This window comes from Belonocnema kinseyi, chromosome 5 (assembly GCF_010883055.1).
Source record: "Belonocnema kinseyi isolate 2016_QV_RU_SX_M_011 chromosome 5, B_treatae_v1, whole genome shotgun sequence".
Classification (NCBI taxonomy): domain Eukaryota; kingdom Metazoa; phylum Arthropoda; class Insecta; order Hymenoptera; family Cynipidae; genus Belonocnema; species Belonocnema kinseyi.
Window position 1 is genome coordinate 88,667,844 of NC_046661.1, and position 20,836 is coordinate 88,688,679.

Here is a 20,836-nt window from a genome sequence, read left to right on the forward strand (position 1 = left end):
TTTAAACAAAAGATTAAGGTTCCACGAAAAGAGATGAATTTTTAAACAAAAAAGACTAATTTTCAACTAAACAGTCAATTTTGCAACCAAAAAGGATGTCTTTTCAAAAAAATTGTTGAATTTTCAACCAAATAATAAAATTTATAACTAAAAATACAACCTTCAGCAGAAATTTTTTGTGAATTTGCAAAAATTACCTACATGAGTGAAGGATCTGCTCCATCCTACCGTAACAAAATCGTGACAAAATTTCTAGACCCCCCACTCCCTTAAGCTGTTACGTAATTTAAGTACAGTCCCTAAGCTTACGAAACAGTTAAACAAAATAAAAACCCATTAGCAAAACCCTCTTCTATGTTCTAGATTTCCAGAACATCTCAAAGAATAAAAACTTCTATCAGAGTTTCAAGATCCAGATCCGACTTTCCAACTCTTGACTCATCAAGTCTTCATTGATTATTCTTGACTTGTTCAATGACGACGTCCCTGATACCTTTACCTGTTACCTGTTACTCTCCGCATGTCAGTTCTCCTGAAGCTAGTGGCCTACTCTCAACAACTACAGCCCTGTCTGTTGAGGTCTGGGAGGAAAGGGGGTGGAAGTCATCTGCTGGAGGGGGCAGTTAGGCAGGTATAGGCGCGGGCGGAGGGGCGGGGGCGGATTGGAATGGAACGGAATGGAAAGGCAAGGCGAGGCAAAGCGGTTTGGCTGGCCTGGTGCTGGTGGCTGGCTGGTCTTCGACTGCTTTTCGCTCTTCGCTGGTTGTACGGAGTCGATTTCGAGTTCAGTTCAGCCTCGTTGGCACGCGGGAATCGGAATAGAGGATAGGGCAGAGGATCATGAGAGTGCGCCGTCAGTCGTGCCAGTACTGTCAGTGCAGCCAGTACAGCCACTGGGAAACGAAATCGCTGTGAAACCCTGGATACCATCGTCGTGGCCGCGTCTGAACATCCCCAAAAGTTCCAAGGTTGCCAAGGCTAACAAACTCTGACTCCAGAAACAAAATCTTGGAACTAGACCCAGGATTCGGGAGGAGCTTGTCTCCTAGGAGCCAAAACAGGTGGGCAAACTTCAATCATCAATCTTGTAAACATCAAAGAGATGACAGGAAGTTAGGGGATAGAATAAAGTAGGAAGGTGGAATAGTGGAACTGAAGAAGAGGAAGAAGAAACTGATTAAGTATTTTAAGAAAAGGGATGAAGAAGTGTTCAGAAACTGATGAAGTGACAAGAAGAAACTGATGAAGTGAAAAGAAGAGACTGATGAAGTGAAAAGAAGAAATAGATACAGTGAGAAGAAGAAACTGATGAAGAAGACAATTTAGAAAAGAAGAAGTGGAGGTGATATTCAATTCTTAATGCTTCTGAGAGTTTTCATATTCATCTTTTGATTTCTGGTTGATTCTAAACCAATCTCCTCAAATTTTTACATTTTTCAAATAGGACAAGGAATAATCGAAATAATCACGTATTTATAAAAATTTCCTCAAGTAAAAGAGATGCATTCATAGAGGAAACCCTGCAAATTGCAACAAATCTTGAACTTAGTGTCTCTGTTTTGAAAATTCTTTTAAGCTTTCTACTTTCCTGTGCTCTATTTTATGCACCAAAATCAGAACAAAAAAAGAATGTTAACAAATCGAAATTAGATTTCCATCTACCGTCTTTCCGGGTCAATACACAGAAATATATAAGAAAATAAATTCTCTTTGATCCAAGGATGAATGCAAATTTAAAAATTCGGGTTCCTTCTCGAAAGAAAATTTAAATACAAGGTCTTCTTATCAGCTCTTTAAATTGTGTAATTTTTTTTGCCGACTTTTAACTCTTCACATCAGTCTCTACAGCTGTTCAAACACTTCCGTTGCATGTAAACTTGTCTAGAGTTTGACAAATACTGGTCTTGACACAGTAATTACAGATTACAAGTGTTTTATTATTTGTGTGCTAGTTTTTCAAATTGAGGTAAAAGGAACAAAATTAAAATTTCGAAAGAGAAGGTAATTAAAGGCTGAGAAGAGAATATTATTTAGGTTTTATGAATTTGGACAGATCAAGAATCAACAATAAGAAAAATAGTAATACCATTCATGATCTAGGATTTTAAATTCGGCATATGCTTACCCTTACAATATGAATTTTATTTTTAAATAATCTGTATTATGGAACCTAATATCTAGATTTTAGGTCTTAGTACCCAATAGATTGCTGTCCCTGAAATCCAAACTATATCCTGGTTTTCTATTTTCTTTGAATTTTAGTTTTCAAGAGTTATCAGGAATAGAAGATTATTTGCTAATTAGGTCAAAATAATAATCAAGATTTTTGATCCTTTTTTATTGTGTTTTAATTCTAGATTTTCAAGGGTTTTCAAGTTCTAATAAACTAATTGAAGTATGCAAAAAAGTATAATTAAATCTTAGGACAAGAAGATTATTTAGGAATTAGGAAACAACAACAAAAAACGAATTTGTATTCTGATTCTCTATTGTTATTGAATTTCGGATTTGCAACGATTTTCAAAATATCAGGAAAAGTAGATCATTTAGAAAATAGAATAGAACAATAATGATGTCTTTGGATTATTCTTCATTGTGTTTAAATTTAAACTTTTAAGGATTTTCAAGTCGAGTTAATAAGAAAATAATTCAAATTTGTACAGTGAACATAAAAGTTAATTGTGAGGAACAGCGGATTATTTGGGAATTAGGATACAACCAAAATTTATTATGAATTAGGATAGATTGTTGTTAGGTTATTATAAAAATCTTATTTTTTGGAAGGTGAACGTAATTAAATAACAGGAATAGAAAATTATTTATGAATTAGGATACAACAAAAATGAAAAATTTGTATCCTGGTTCTCTATTGTTAATGAATTTAAGATTTTGAAGGGTTTTCAAAATGTCAGGAAAAGAAGATCATTTTTAAAATAGAATATAACAATAATCAGGACTTTGGATCCTGCTTTATTGTGTTTTAATCTAAACTTTCAAGGATTTTCAAGTTGAGACAATAAGAAAATAATTAAAATTTAGTTAGTTAAGATACTGTAGATGATAATTAAATATCAGGAAAATAAGGTTTTTGTGGAATTAGGATAGAACAATAATCAAGACTTTGGATCCTTCTTTATCATATTTTAATTTTAGACCTTCAAGGGTTTTTAAGTTAAGGCATTACGAAACAAATGAAATTTTAAAAATAATAAAATCTCAAGAAGATACGATTATTTAGAAATTAGGATACAACAGAAATCAAGACATTGGATCCTGTTTCTCTACTGTCATTGAATTTTAGATTTTCAAGAGTTTTTACAATTGTCTTCCAGAAACTAATTGAAATTCGAAAAAAAAGATAATTAAACGTCAGAAGGGGAAAATTATTTGCGAATTAGGATTGAACAATATTCAAAACTTTGTACCTTTGTTCTTGAATTTTTGTTTTTCAAGGGTCTTTCAAAATTTAAGGACAACATCATTTAGGAAATAAAAAAGAAGAATAATTAAGATTTTGGATCCTTCTTCATTATGTTTGAATTGTCTTAAAGAAAACAAAACAAGAATCCAACGACCAAATTTGGACCACAACGAATAAACAAAAACCAAAAATCCTATTGTAATCTGAAAAAAACCAAAAAGTTTGTTTCGATTCTCAGGTATCAAAGAGAGAGCACCTGTTCGTGGGTGCTGTCAATTACTACCACTTAAAATTTTCATGCCTTGATAAGAGTACGAGTACCAAAACGTTGGTAATGCAAATTTATTTATTTATGTTTTTTATTTTTATTTTATTGTAATTTGATGGCCATAAAAATAAAAAAGACGAAAGAATGAACAAGAGAAGGAAGGGGATGTGGTTGGCTGCCTTCTTATTTTTCTTTCCTCTTTTTTGTTTTTTTCCGAAAATTTTCTTTTCTTTTCAGATTACAATAGGATTTTTCGTTTTTGTTTATTCGTTGTGGTCCAAATTTGGTCGTTGGATTCTTGTTTTGTTTAACAGGATTTTGCATCAATTATATTATTGGACGTTCAATGGGATTTTTAATTTGGATTTTAGTCTAATTTAAATTTCGTAAATTTTGTCTTAAAAAAACTAATGGAAATTTGGAAATGATAGATAATCAAATGCCAGAAAAAGAAGATGATTTAGGAAATAGAATAGAACAATAATCAATACTTTAGATCTTTCTTTATGGTATGTATTTCAATGTAAACTTTTAAGGATTTTAAATTATGGACAATAAGATACTTATTAAAGTTTGCAAAGTCAAGATAATTAAATTTCGGGAAGAGAAGATTATTTATGAATTGAGATAACTCAAAAATCAAGACTTTATATCATGGTTCTTGAATTTTAGATTTTCAAGGGTTTTCAAAATGGCAGAAAAAGATCATTTCCAAAATAGAATAGAACAATAATAAAGACTTTAAGTCCTTCTTTATCATGTTTGAATTTAAACTTTAAAGGATATTCAAGTATAGGCAGCAAGAAAATAATTAAAATTTGCAAAGTGAAGATGACAATCAAGGTGGCTTGGGCGTTTGGTGCCGTACAATGTGGGGGGCACTGTGGGGGCTATCTATCATGCGATCAGTCTTTATTTGAATTTTATTGATATACGCATATTATAATGTCATCTTAATAAAAAAGTAGAAAACGACCAAAAAAAGTGACAGAAACATATGATATGATATGATATGCCTCAGATAGTCACAGCTATTGTGCAAATTTTGCAGTTTTTCATTGAAATTTTTCACCAATGACATCGTCAACCCCCCTTTATTATGATACTAATCGATTCCTTTTATTTTAAGGCACTCGGATAACATTGATTTATAAAAGTTCGTGATTTTGTTCAAGAGTATTACCTCATTCTGTTGAGCCCTCCCATAAGACTACATGTTAAAATCACAACTTTTTAATAGCGTTTTTTTCGATAATTTCATCGTCAACCTTAGTATTTCTTTTTTGCAAAGTGATCTAGTATAATTTCTTTCGATAATATCAAATTTTCAGAACTGCCTGTGATTTTTTTAAAAAGCGCCCAAGCCACCTTAAACATCAGGAAGCTAAGATTATTCAGGAATAAGGATAGAACAATAATCAAGACTTTGGATCCTTCTTGATTTTGTTTTAAATTTAGATTTTCAAGTGTTTTCAAGTTATGATAAGAAACTAATTGAAATTTGGAAAATGAAGATAATTAAATGTCAGGAAAAGAGATAATTTAGCAATGAGGAAACAACTAAAATCTAGACTTTGTATCCTGTTTCTCTATTGTCTTTGAATTTTAAATTTTCAAGGATTCTCAAGTTGTAATAAGAAACTAAGGGAAATTTGCAAAGCGAAAATAATGAAGTTTTATGAAGAACACGGAAATTAGGATAGATCCAGAATCGAAACTGATAAAAAAAATACATTTATGATCTTTAATTTCAAAATTTGTCTTAATATCTTATAGATTGGTGTAACCAAAATCCAAGATCATAAAAATTATAACTTTGGATCCATCTTTACTGTGTTGGAATTATAGATTTTTAAATTGTAAAAATGAAATGATTGAACTTTGTGAAGGGAACTTAATTAAATTTAAGGCAGAGAAGATTATTTAGGAATCATGATAGACCCAGAATCAAGACTATATCCTGGTTTTACTATTGTCTTCAACTTTTAGTGTTCAAGGGTTTTTAAATTGTATTAAGAAACTAATTTAAATGTGGAAAGCGAACATAAAAATTAAATGGCAGGGAGAAAAAATTATTTGCTAATTACGATATGACAAAAGTCAAGACTTTGTATCCTTGTTCTCCATTGTCTTTGAATTTCCAATGTTCTTGGTTATTCGATTTGTAATAAGAAACTTATTGAAATTTGGAAAGAAGGGTTTATTAAATCTCAGGAATATAAGATTATTTACGAATTAGGTCAAAACAATAATCAAGATTTTGGATCCTCATTTATTGTGTTTCAATTCTAAATTTTCAGGGGTTTACAAGTTATAATAAGAAACCAATTGAAGTTTGGAAAATAAAAATGATTAAATTTTAGGGCAAGAAGATTATTTATAAATTAGGAAACAACAAAAACAAGACTTTGTATCCTGGTTCTCTATTATCTTTGAATTTTTGATTTTGAAGTTTTAATAAGAAATTTAAATTTGTAAAGAGAAGATAATTAAATGTCAGAAGGAGACAATCCTTTGCGAATTAGGATAGAACAACAATTCGCAAAAACTTTCTCCTGAAGATTATCTTTTTAGTTATAAATTTTATTATTTGCTTAAAAATTTAAAAATTTTCTTAAAAAGACATCCTTTTTGGTTGCAAACTCAACTGTTTTTTTTTCGTCTTTTTTCTTTAAAAATTCATCTCTTTTCGTGGAAAATTAACCCGTTTGTTTAAAATTGATATTTTGTGTCTGATAAGTCCACTGAAATCTTTTTTGCATACAATTTTTTCTTAAAATTTGTCTTTTGGATTTAAAATTTCATCTTTTTTAGTACAAATATTGCATCTTCTTTGGCTAAGAATACTGTTATATTGAAAATTCAACTGTTTCATAGAAAATCTACTTTGTGTTTAAAATTCGTATTTTTGTGTTAAAAACAATTGAAATCTTTTTGGATGAAAATTCCACTCTTTTTTTGTTGAAAATTTATCTTTTTGAGTAAAAATATCACCTGTTTTAGTAGAATTTTCTTTTTTGTTGGACAAAAATGCAAAAGTTTGATTGAAAGTAACAATCTTGTTAAAAAGTCACACTTTTTGGTTGAAAATTAGACTATTCAGCGGAAAATTAACTTATTGTTTACTATTTTTCTTTTTAAGCTAGAAACATTAAAAATTGAAAATTTTTTTAATATAAGTTGAAAACTTCTTCAATTATTTTTATTTCAAATAGTTTAAACATCCTTGAAAACCTTCAAAATTTTATTTCAAAATATTGAAAAATCTAGAAGTTGTTTCAAATATTTTCAAATTTAAAATTATTTTTGAAAATTGTTTAGAACTTCTAAGTATTTTTTAAAATTAATCGAAATTTTTCTCCAATTTTTAGAAAATTCTACAAATGAAAAAATAACCTAAAAATCTACCATTCACAATTCTTAAAAAGATTGTAAACTTTTGGTTTTAAATCTGCAAAAATCTACATTTTGTTCAAAATAAAATTAGGCCGTTGCTATATTATTTAAAGCTATTACATCTAAAACTATTAATTAATTTACTGCTCAAAAACCCTACATCAATAATAAAATATAAAACTTAATATCTAGCTTTTATGGCTTAACTCGTAATATATTACTGTCTCCAAAATCCAAAATCATAATCAGCATAAATTTAGATTAAATTTAATTATGTTTGAATTCAAACTTACAAGGATTTTCAATTTTAGGTGATAAGAAAATAATTGAAATTTTTAAAGTGAACATAAAAGTTAAGTGCCAAGAAGAGAAGATCATTTAGGAATTGGCATACAACAAAAATCAATACTGTATCCTGGTTCTCTATTATGATTGAATTTTAGATTTTTTAAGGTTTTAAAAATGTCAGGAAAAGATCACTTAGGAAATAGAAAAGAAATAACAATCCCGAATTTTGATCCTTCTTTATTGTGTTTGAATTTAAACTTTTCAGGATTTTTAATTAAAGGTAATAAGAAAATAATTGAAATTTTTGGATAGTGAAGATACTGAAAATTCTAATTAAATTATTTAGAAATTAGGATACAACAGAAATCAAGACATTGGATCCTGTTTCTCTACTGCCATTAAATTTTAGATTTTCTAGAGTTTTTACAATTGTTTTCCAGAAACTAATTGAAATTTGAAAAAAAGATAATTAAATGTCAGAAGGAGAAAATTATTTGCGAGTTAGGATTGAACAATATTCAGAACTTTGTACCTTTGTTCTTGAATTTTAGTTTTTCAAGGGTTTCAAAAATTTAAAGACATCATTTAGGAAATAAAAAAGAACAATAATTAAGACTTTGGATCCTTCTTCATTGTGTTTGAATTTAAACTTTAAAGTTGAGTTAATCAGAAAATAATTTAAATTTGGAAAGTGCACATAAAAGTAAAATTTCAAGAACAAAAGATTATTTAGGAATTGGGATGAGACAATTAGCAAGACTTTGGATACTTCTTTATTGTGTTTCAAATTTAGATTGTCAAGTGTTTTTATGTTATGATGAGAAAATAATTGAAATTTGAGAATTGAAGATAATTAAATTTTAGGAAGACAAGATTATTCAGAAATTAAGATACAACCAAAATGTTGTATCCGGGTTCTCTACTGTCATTGATTTTAAAATTTTCAATGGTTTTTAAAGTGTCAGGAAAAGAAGATCATTTTAAGAAAAGAATAGAACGATAATCAAGACTTTGGATCCTTCTTTATTTTTTTTTTTAAATTTAAACTTTAAAGGATTTTCATGTTGAATTAATAAGAAAATAATTGAAATTTGTTAAGTGAAGATAATATTTAATTTTTAAGAAGATAATATTATTTAGATATTAGAAAAAAAAATCAAGATTTTGTATCCTGGTTCTCTACTTTCTTTGATTTTTCTTATATTCAAGGAACTTCAAATTGTAATAAGAATTACAATTTGTGAAAAGAAGATAATTAAATTTCGGAAGGAGAAAATTATTTGCGAATTAGGATAGAACAATAATCAATACTTTGGATCCTTCTTTATTGTGTTTGCATTGAAGCTTTCAAGGGTTTCCAAGTCAAACTGTTGTATCCTGGTTCTCTATTCTCTTTGAATTTTAGATTTTCAAATATTATCAAGTTGTAAGAAGAAATTAATTAAATTTGGAAAGAGAAATGAAATAAATGAAGTTAAATAAATAAAAATAATTAAATAAAAAAGGAAGTTAAAGTATATTGAGGAATTAGGGTATATGAATGAACACTGGCAAAAGTAGATGATACCATTTATGATATTAGATATTAAAATTTGTTTTAGAGTAAGCCGTACAATCTGGATGTTAATTTTTTAAATCCTGGAATATAAATTATTGTAATTTGTAAAAAGGATAATTAAATTTCGGGAAGAGAAGATAATTTGCGAATTAGGATAGAAAAATAATCAAGATTTTTGATCCTTTAATGTGCTTGAATTTGAACATTACAAGATTTTGAATTTTGGACAATAAGGAATGAGGTGAAGTTTTGAAATCCAAGATAATTAAATGTAAAGAAGAAAATATTATTTAGGAATTAGGACACAATCAAAATCAAGACTTCTTATCCTGGTTCTTGAATTTTAGATTTTTAAGGGTTTTAAAAATTGTAGGAAAAGAAGATCATTTAGGAATTAGGGTGAAACTACAGGATTTTGTATTCTAGTCCTTTATTGTCTTTGATTTTTAAATATTCAAGGATTTTCAAGTTGTAATAAGAAACAAATTGCAATTTTTGAAGTTAAGCTAATTAAATGTCGTAAGGAGAAAATAATTTGCGAATTAGGATAGAACAATAATCAAGACTCTGGATCCTTCTTTATTGTCTTTGAATTTAAACTTTTAAGGATTTTCAAGTAGAGGTCGTAAGAAAATAATAAAATTTGGAACTTGAAAATCATAATTAAATGTCAGGATGGTCATACTTGTATTATTTAGGAATTAGGATACAACCAAAATCAAGATTTTGTTCCCTGGTTCTCTATTGTCTTTGTGTTTTAGATTTTGAAGGGTTTTCAAGTTGTATTAAGAAACTAATTCAATTTTGTAACGAGAAATTAATTAAATGTCAGGAAGATAAGATTATTCAGGAATTAGTATACAAAAAAATTATCACTTTGTATCCTGGTTCTCTATTGTCTTTGATTTATTGATTGCCGAGGGTTTTTAAGTTATAATAAGAAATTAATTAAAGTCTGCAAATTGAAGATAATTAGATGTCAGGAAGAGAAGATTATTCATCAATTAGTATATAACAAGAATCCAGACTTTGAATCATTTGTTATTATGTTTGAATTTGAACCATTCAAGGATTTTCAATTTTGGGTAATAAGAAAATAATTGAAATTCGGAAATTGAGGACAATAATTAAATATCAGGACAATCAGATTATTTATGAATTAGGATAGAACGATAATCAAGATTTTTTATTCTCCTTTATCATGTTTTAATTTTAGATTTTTAAGCGTTTTCAAGTTAAGATTAAGAAACTAATTGAAGTTTGGAAATTGAAAATAAGTAAACCTCAGAAAGAGAAGATTATTTATGAATTATGATAGAAAAAATAATCAAGACTTTGGATCCTTTTTTATTGTGCTTAAATTTAAAATTTCAAGGATTTTCAAAGTGAGGTAGTAAGAAAATTATCGAAGTTTGGAAAGTGAAGACAGTAATTAAATGTCAGGATGGTCAAATTATTCATGAATTAGGATAGGACAATAATCAAGACTTTAGATCTTTCTTCATTGTTTTTTAATTTTAGATTTTCAAGGGTTTTCAATTAATAGTAAGAAACAAATTAAAGTAGTTTGGAAAATGAAAATAATTAAATGGCAGGAAGAAAAGATTGTTTAGGAATGCGGAAACAAAGAAAATCAATACTTTAATTCTGGTTCTCTATTGTCTTTGAATTTTAGATTTGCAAGGATTTTTAAGTTTTAATAAGAAACGAATTAAAATTTGTGAAGAGAAGATAATTAAATGTCGGAACGAGAAAATTATTTGCGGATTGGGATCGAGCATTAATCAAAACTTTAGATCCTTCTTTTTTGTGTTTTAATGTTAGATTTACAAGTGTTTTAAATTTATGATAAGAAACTTATTAAAGTTTGGAAATTGAAAATAATTCGATTTCAGGAAGGGAAGATTATTTATGAATGAGGATAGAACAATAATCAAGAGTTTATTGTGCTTAAATTTAAACTCTTAAGGATTTTCAAGTTGAGGTAGTAGGAAAATAATTGAAATTTGGAAAGTGATGATAATAATGAAATATCAGGAAGATAAGATTATTTAGGAATTAGCATAGAACAATACTCAAGACTTTGGATCCTTCTTTATCGTGTTTGAATGTTAGATATTCAAGGTTTTTCAAGTCAAGGCAATACGACAATTGAAATCTGGAAAATGAAAATAATATTTAAATAGCAGGAAGATAAGATTAGTCAGGAATTAGGATGACCCAAAATCAAAATTTTGTTCTCAATTGTATTTGAATTTAAGATTTTCAAGGGTTTTCAAGTTGCAATATGAAACTAATTCAGTGAAGAGAATTAATTCAATGTCAGGAAGATAAGATTATTTAGGAATTCGGATATGACAAAAATCAAAACTTTGTATCCTGGTTTTCTATTGTCATTGAATGTTAGATTTTCAAGGGTTTTTAAGTTATGATAAAAAATTAATTGAAGTTTGGAAAGTGAAAACAATTAAACTTTAGAAAGAGAAGATTATTTAGGAATTAAGATACAACAAAAAAAAGACTTTGTATTTTGGTTCTCTACTTCAGATTTTTCAGGGTTTTTAAAATTTCAGGAAAAGAAGCTCATTTAGGAAATAGAATAGAACAATAATCAAAACTTTGGATCCTCCTTTATTGTGTTTGGATTTAAACTTTCAATGAGTTTAAAGTTGAAGTAATAAGAAAATAATTGAAGTTAGAAAAGTGAAGATAATAATTAAATATCAGGAAGATAAGATTATTCAGCAATTAGGACAGAACAATAATCAATAATTTGGATCCTTCTTTATTGTGTTTCAATTTTATACTCTCAAGGGTTTTCAGGTTTCAAGTTTTCAAGTATCCTGTTTTTCTACTCTACTGTCATTGAATTTTATATTTCGAAGGGTTTTTAAAATTGTCCTCAATAAACTAATTAAAATGTGGATAAAAAATATAATTAAATGCCAGGATAAGAAGATTATTTAGGAATTAGGATAAATTAATAATCAATATCCTGATTCTCTATTGTCTTTAAATTTTTTTTGTCAAAGATTAAAATCTTTTACACATGTAAACCACTTTTACACATGTTTCACCTCTTCAACAACAGGTTTTGTCTTCTCAAAGAAAATAATAGAAAGTGACGTTAAACTTTAAATGAATAGTGGAATATAAAGGATTGGATATCAGAAATAATCTGTCTTTTGAATCAAATTTTATATTATTGAACTATAACTAATAATTATCAATCGCCAAAAATAAATAAATAAAGTATAGTCTATCTCTGAGGGCACCATTTTTGCGTCCACCTTCGTTATATGATCCAATTGATGTTAAAAATGCAAGACAGTTCAAATATCTCCGAGTCAGGTTGTTTCGAGTATGTTAAATAAAAATAAAAATAGTAATTGTTCAGTTGACTTTGCATTTTTTTAGTCAGAGAATAAAAAAAATATTGCAGTCCTGTAAGAGTATAAAAATAGGCCTTGGATTATACAACTTTTTCGACTTTTTAAAAAATAATTCGACTAATTGACTTTTATTTTTTTAAGTTTGCTATACTCAATTTGAAATTTTTATGAAAATAAAACTTTCAAAACTGAAATTCAAAAGTAAAAAAAAATTTATTATCTTAATTGAGAAGATGAAAAATTGAATAATTTCTCATTAAATCTTCATTTTGAAATCATTTAAAATTAATAGTGCTTAAAATTGGACAATCTTATGCATTTTGTTGAAAAGTCATTTTTTTGTTGTTGAAAATTTAACTGTTTTGCTGAACATTCGTCTTTTTGGATAAAACATTGATTTGGTTTAAATTTAATTTTGTTATTAAAAATTAAATTATTTTTTTTTTTAAATTATCTTTTTTGATAGAAGATTTGACCGTTTCGTTGAACATTCGCCTTTTTTTACCAAAAAAATCCTTAAGTGAAAATTCCCATTTTATGGTAGAAGAGTCATATTCTTTGTTTAAAATTCATCCTTCTTGGTTAAAAACAACTTGTATTTTTGTAACTTTAACTATATTTAAAAAAATGTCTTTTCGGCAAGGAAATTTAACTATTTGGTTAAAAATTTATTTAATTTGTGGGTAATTGGCATCTTTTCTTTAAAGTTAAACTATTTGTTTGTAAACGCAACTGTTTAATTAACATTTAATTTTATAGTTATTGAAAATTCAATTATTTGGTTCAAAATTCATATGTTTTGTCAAACAGGATTCATTTTTTTACAACTAAACTTTTAAGCTGATAACTTATATGTCCTGTACAAAAAAATCTTGTCTCTACATTAATCTGGTTTGTCAAGGATTTAACAAATTGGTAGAAAATTAAATTTTTCGGTAGAAAATAAAGTTCTTTGTTCAAGTACAATTTTTTTAAACTTTAACCGTCTTGTAGATAATTCTTCCTTTTGGCTTTAAAATTCAACAATTTTGATGAAAATAAATGTATTTTGTTGAAATTTTGTTTTTAATCTTTTTTAGTTGATTATTAAACTACTTAGTTGAAAGTTGAACTAGTTTGTTAAAAATTCATATTTTTGTTGGAAATTTAGCTTTTACATGATGAAAATTAAACTATTTGTTTGAAAATTAACTTTTTTGATGAAAATTAATATTTTTTGTTTAAAATTAATATTTTTTGTTTAAAAATTCATTTTTTTAAAATTCGATACGTCCATTTGAAAATTTTACTTACGTGTTGAAAATTCGCTTTTTTCGGTTAATTTTTTTTTTTTTAAGAAAACATTGGATATTCCATTTTAGTTTTTTCAAAGTATCCCTCACACGTTGAAATTTGAACTATTATTTAGATGAAAATTGAATTGATTTTGCAGAACATTCGACTATTTTTTTAAAAATTTGTGTTTTAAATTTAATTTAACCGGTTTAAAATTTATCTTCTAGTGGTAGAAAAGCCATGATTCTGGGTTAAAAATTCATCTTTTTGGTAGAAAATTGACTTTATTGTTTAAATTAAACTCATTAAAAAAATTCGTCTTTTTGGTCTGGAAATTTAACTGTCTGTTTCAAAATTCAAATATTTTATTGAACTGTTTAGGATACAAAGCAATGGTTAGAAATTTACCTTTTTCGGTTAAAAATTTATTTTTGTACCGTAAATTAAACTGTTTTATTTTTGGTTAAAAATTCATTTATTTGGTTAAAAATTTAACTATTTTTTTAAGAACTCGTTTTTTTCAACCATTTGTTTTATAAGTCAAAAAATTAATATTATATTTTTTGTTGATAATTAATATGTTCATTAGAAATTCATTTATTTTGTTGAAAATTTGTCTTTTTGGGTGTAAAATTGAACTTTTGTGTAGAAAATACAACTGTTTGTTTAATAATTCTTTTCTTTGTTAAAAAGTGCATATTATTTAGCTGAAAAATATACGCACTTTGTTGCAAATTTATCTTTTTTGGTCAAAAATAAATATTTTTCTTCAAAAATTCAATCCATTTTTTGTTGTTGAAGATTTATCATTTTAGTTGAATATAACTTCTATTTTTTTATTTGGAAAATTTATCTTTTTTGATACAATTTAAAATTTTTCATTTAAAATGTGTTTTATTTTGTTGAAAATTTAACTATTTTATTAAAAACTCGTTTTTTTCAAAAAGTTTTTTCTTACTACTGAAAAATTAAATATTTTATTCTTTGTTTAAAAATTTATATTTACGTTGAAAATTCATTTAATTTGTTGAATTTTTTTTTGTGGTGGCAAATTAATTTTTGGGGCAGAATATCCAACTGTTTAATAATTCGTTTATTTGGTTAAAAATTTAAATATTTTGTTAAAATTTCGTTAATTTATTGTTGAAAATTTATATTATTTAGTTCAAAATGTACACATTCTGTTGAAAATTAATTTTTTTGATCCGCAATAAATCTTTTGCGTTGGAACTTCAACTAATTAGTTGAATATTAATTTTTTCATTATTTTTTCATTTTACTTATTTAACTCAAAATTTAACTATTCCATTTTTTGTCGAAAATTATTTTTTTTTAATAGAAAATGTAATCTTTTTGGTTAAAATCAATTTGTTTGGATGAAAATTGAACTATTTTTATGAAAAAATTATTTTATTTGGTTGAAAATTCGATTTTTGTTGTTGTAGAAAATCTTATTTTTATAACTGAAAATTTAACTATTCTATTTTTGGTTAACAATTAATTTTTTCAGTTAAAAATTCATGTATTTTTTTAAAATTTGTTTTGGTGGAAAATTCAACTGTTTGGTTTAAAAATAATTTCTCTGATTGAAAATTTAACTATTTTTTTAGTGAATTCGTTTTTTTTCAGTTGAAAACTAATTTTTTTAATTTTGCTTCTCTAACTCAAAATATAACTATTCCATTTTTTGTCGAAAATTTATCTTTTTTAATAGAAAATTTTATCTTTTTGGTTAAAATCAATCTGTTGGGTTGAAAATTGAACTATTTTTATTAAAAATTTATTTTATTTGGTTGAAAAGTTAACTATTTTATTAAAACCTTTTTTTTCAAACCGTTTTTTTACTACTGAAAAATTAAATATTTTATTCTTTGTTTAAAAATGTATATTTACGTTGAAAATTCATTTAATTTGTTGAATTTTGTTGTGGCAGCAAATTATTTTTTTGGGCAGAATATCCAACTGTTTAATAATTCGTTTATTTGTTTAAAAATTTAAATATTTAGTTGAAATTTCGTTAATTTATTGTTGAAAATTTATATTATTTAGTTAAAAATGTACACATTCTGTTGAAAATTTATTTTTTTGGTCCGCAATAAATCTTTTGCGTTGGAACTTCAACTAATTAGTTGAAAATTAATTTTTTCGTTATTTTTTCATTTTACTTATTTAACTCAAAATTTAACTATTCCATTTTTTGTCGAAAATTATTTTTTTTAATAGAAAATGTAATCTTTTTGATTAAAACCCAACTGCTTGGATGAAAATTGAACTATTTTATTAAAAATTTATCTTATTTGATTGAAAATTCGATTTTTGTTGTTGTAGAAAATCTTATTTTTATAACTGAAAATTTGACTATTCTAATTTTGGCTAACAATTAATTTTTTTCATTTAAAAATTCATGTATTTTAAAAAAATTTGTTTTGGTGGAAAATTCAATTGTTTGGTTTAAAAATAATTTCTCTGGTTGAAAATTTAACTATTTTTTAGTAATTTCGTTTTTTTTTTAGTTGAAAATTGATTTTTTCATTTGACGTCTTTAACTAAAAATTGAACTATTCCATTTTTTGTCGAAAATTTATCTTTTTTAATAGGAAATTTAATCTTTTTGGTTAATATCAATCTTTTTGGATAAAAATTAAACTATTTTATTAAAAATTTGTTTTATTTGGTTGAAAATTCGTTTTTTGTTGTAGAAGATTTTATTTTAAAAACTGAAAATTTAACTATTCTATTTTTGGTTGACAATTAATTTTTTCGTTATTTTTTCATTTTGCTTCTTTAACTCAAAATATAACTATTTCATTTTTTGTCGAAAATTTATCTTTTGAATGGAAAATATTGATTTACATTGAAATTAAAATAATTTTTCGTGTAATAAATCTTCATGGGGGATTTATTATTATTTTTATATTCAGTACTTTTTAAAATTCTCTTGGGGAAACCCGAGGGGAAACTTTCTGTATTTTAAAAATATTCGAAGCTTAAAATATTCTCTCCTGCATCTTCCACTCAGGATCGATTATTCTGTAGCACGAACCAAGGGAACCATTCCTTATGTTATGTTTGTCTCGGAAGACATTACCTGGAAAAATTTCTGTGGAGAATAGTCAGGTATAATTCTCACTCTCATTGTACTATCGACACATTTCAGATGTGAAATATTTTTGAATTCACGAAAGGGTTTCTTGACATTTGTCTTTTTTTAAGCTTCAAAAAGTTTTAGTAAATAAAAATTAGGGTGGTCCAAAAATGCATTGGATTTTTTTCTCGAATTTTCATGCATATCGCTTGGTAATTTTTTGAAAGAGATAAAATTAATATTAATTTGGCCATTCATTAATTTTAAGATTAGCACTTTTATTAGTAGAAAAATATTATTTTTGTGCAAAACCAAAAATCATAATTTTTTGGAAACGGAAGTATAAAATAATTAAAAATATAAATATTAAGATTAGCTGTTTACGTAGAGTTTAAAAACCTGGAAACCCTTGGATTATCAGGGGATTTTGATAACCTTGAAAATCCTGGAAATGTTAGGGAACTTTTTTTTAACCCAAGGAAATTTTACGAGAGCGTGCTTAATTTTATTAAATTGCAATATTAAATTGAGTAAAACCTTCTTTTGTTTGAAATTAATTTATCAAATTGAAATTTCAGCTATTCTGTTTTTACCTGAAAATTGATCGGTTTTAGTTTAAAATTCAAATCTTTGGTTGAAAATTCGTTCTTTTTGGTTGAATTCCATTATTTTTAAATAAAAATTTAAATCTTCTTTGGTTGCCAATTACTCTTTTGTTAAAAATTAATTTGTTGCCAAAGATTCATCATTTCAATTGAAAAATCATTTCCTGGATTAAAAAATGAGCTATTTAAAAAAATTCTTTCTCTTCTTTGGCTAAAAATTAATTTTTTCACTAAAAATTTGACTATTCCAGTTTTGTTTTTCTTTGTTGTTAAAAATTAATTTTTACTGAAAATATAACTATTTGATATTCGGTTGAAAAATTATCTTTAGTTGACAATTTTGACTTTTGGTAGAAGTAAATTTTCTGGGTTGAAAAAAAATCTTTTTTTTGGAAATTTAATGCTTCTAGTTACTCATTATTTTAGTTGAAAATTTGTCGGAAATGAATGTTTTGACTGAAAATTTAACTATTCAATTGGTGTTTGGACATTTATCTTTTTAATTTAAAATTAATATCTATATTTTCTTTAAAATAAAATTAGTCTTTTTGTATTTGATAATACAAATATTCCTTTGAAAATTGATGTATTTTGTTAAAAAATCGTCTTTGTCTTGGAAATTTTTTATTGTTTGCTAAAAATAAGGCTACTTGTTTCAAAATTCAACTTTTTTTCAAAAATGTATCTTTTTGTTTAAAATCCATCTATTCCAGATAAAGATTCATCATTTTAGTTGAAAATTCATTACTGTTGTTAAAATTTTAATTATTTGGTTGAAAATTGGTCATTTTTAGTTGAAAATTTAACTTCTTGGTTGAACATATATCTGCTTGGTTAAAAGTTAAATAAAATTTGTTAAAAAAATAAATCTGTTTATTTTTTAGTGGAAAAAACATTTTTTAACTGAAAATTACCTGTTTGTTTGAAAACTGATCTTTTTCTGTATAAAATTCAACTTTTTGATTGAGAATTAATGTTTTTTTGTAAGTCTTCTTGAAGTTCATTTTATTATTATAGTTAAAAATTACAACTTTTTAGTTGAAAATTAATCTGTTTTGATTAAAAATATGTTTTTCCCTTTTTAAGGTTATATTTCAACTGAAAATGTATTTCTTTCATTTTTTGTCAAAAATGTATCTTTTTTATAAAATTTTGATCTGCTTGGCTTCAAATTATACTATTTCGTTAAAAATTTATTTCCAGTTTATTGAAAATTAAATTTTTGACTCAAAATTTAATTATTGTATTTTTAGTTGAAAATTGAACTATTTGTTGAAGTCCGTTTTTTTTTTGTAGAAGAGTACTCTCATTAGTAGGAACTTCATCTTTTTTATTAAAAATAATTTTCTGCGGTTGAAAATTGAACTATTCTGTTAAAAATTCATTTTCTTGGTTGAAAATTTATTTTATTAACTGAAAATTAAGTATTTTATTTTTGATAGAAACTGTAGTTTTTTTAGTTGAAAATGTTTGAATTTCGTTAAAAATAAATTTTATTTATTTTAATATTTATTATTTTAGTTAAAAGATTATTTAAAATATTCCCTTTTTTGTGCAAAATTTGCTTCTTTTGATAAAAATCTAATTTTTTTTCCTTAAAACAGGTTCTGTTTTATCGATAATTTTAATATTATATTTTTTGTTAAGAATTTATTTGGTTAAAAAAAATATTTAATTCAAAATTCATTTATTTATAGAAAATTCATCTTTTGGGTTAAAAATTATTTTTTTTAGTTAATCATTAAATTTTTAAACTAAAGATGCAACTATTTTATTTTTAATTAAAAATCTATATTTTTACTTTTACTTTTATAACTGCAAATTAAACTATATTCTACTTTTAGTTTCTAAATTTTTCTTTTTATGTTGAAAATTTTTGCATTTGATTGAAACTATCTTTTTTGGTAGACAATTCATTTTTTGTGTTTAAAATTAAATTATTTTGTTCATAATTCATTCTTTGGTTAAAAAATTATTGTTTTAGCTCCAAATTTGATTCTTCTATTTTTGGTTAATTTTTTTTTTAGTTAGGTTGAAAATTCTTTTTTTTTGTATGAACATTTATTTTTCTAACATTTTAACTATTCTAATTTTTGTTGAAAATTGATCTCTTTTAAATTAAAATTCGTGTAATTTGTTAAAAATGAGTCTTTTTTCGTAGAAAATTAATCTTTTGGCTTTCAAAATTCAGCTAACTATTTAGTTGCAAATGCATATTTTTGGTGGAAGATTCATAATTTTAGTTAAAAATTCATTTCTTAGGTTCGAAATTGATCTTTTTGATTTAAAACCTTAATTAAAAATTGTTTAAAATATATTTACAAAGAAAATTTGTATTGCGATAATATTAATAATTAAAGTCTTAGCATTTGAATTAAGCGCCCTTTCCAATTTGAAGCGATTCATTTTCCCGCGAAATTTAAATAATATAATTATTATTAAAGATAGAAAATACGATTTATTTAAATAACAATTTGAAATGCTTATAAATGCTAATCTCCTTTCTTCTCATTTTTATTTCCTTCGTTATGAAAATTTTTTAAAAATTGTGATTTGATAATAATAATAAAAAAGAAAAGAGATTTTGGTTGCCTTCTCCTTTTTCTTGTCTCTTTTATTTTTGTCCAAAAAAAGAAGTTTTTTCTTTTATTTTTTACCAAAATTTTGATCTTTTTTTCAATTAAAATAGAAACTTTTAATTTTGGTTATCAAAATTTGTTCATTGCATTCTTGGTTTTATATTCAGGAATTCTAAAAATTAAAAGAGAAGTTATTAATTTTAAATGCATTTGTAATAATTCTTAATGGCATGTTCAGATGTATTACAAAAGCATTTTAAATTAATAGCTTTCAGATTGTAGGTTAACACAAATGTAAAAATAGCATTTTTTAATTAATTCGAAAAGTTTCTGTTCATAAGAGATATTTTCTCTCGCTAATATTTCAATATTATTGTAATTAAACTTGAAACAAATGTTATTATTGAAATTATTGAGTGCAATTTAACAAACATAATTTTCAAACCAATTTTTATTGTTTATAACTATTTTTTACTATAATAATACTAGATAATTGCGTTTTTCCAATTTTCGACTTTTTGTCAACTTTGCACTTAGAACGAGGTAATAATTAATGCAGTTTATTAAACATAATTTTTTAAATAATCTATAATTGTTTTTAACTATATTCTATTACGGTAATGCTATTAAGTTGCAGTTTTTTTTGAAATTTTCAGCTTTTTACTGGCTCTTTAGCTAGAAACGAATAATAAATATAAATATTAATTTAAACAAAAAGGTTCTTATCAACTATTTCCAGGAAACTTACTTTCATTAATTCAATATAATAGTTAAATTTTAAACCGGAAAAAATTCATTTTTACAAAAAATGTAATTTCAAATTAAGCGAGATGAATTTTCAACCAAATAGTTGAATTTTCAATAAAAAATGTAAGCTTGTGATTAAAAATAGAAAAGTTACCGTTTGAGTGTAAAAAATTATATTTCAACAAAAAAAAAACAATTTTCCACTTGTTGAATTCAACTGAA

The 20,836-nt window shown here is 25.1% G+C and overlaps 1 protein-coding gene across 1 annotated transcript in view; it reads left to right on the forward strand.

Annotated features, from left to right (window-relative positions):
* The first annotated feature begins 707 nt into the window (after window positions 1-707).
* LOC117173768 (tyrosine-protein phosphatase 10D-like) overlaps window positions 708-20,836 on the forward strand; it is a 216,812-nt gene continuing 196,683 nt past the window's right edge. The window contains exon 1 of the mRNA XM_033362409.1: window positions 708-1,342. The gene's annotated coding sequence lies outside the window, so the exon portion shown is untranslated. The remainder of the gene's footprint in view (window positions 1,343-20,836) is intronic.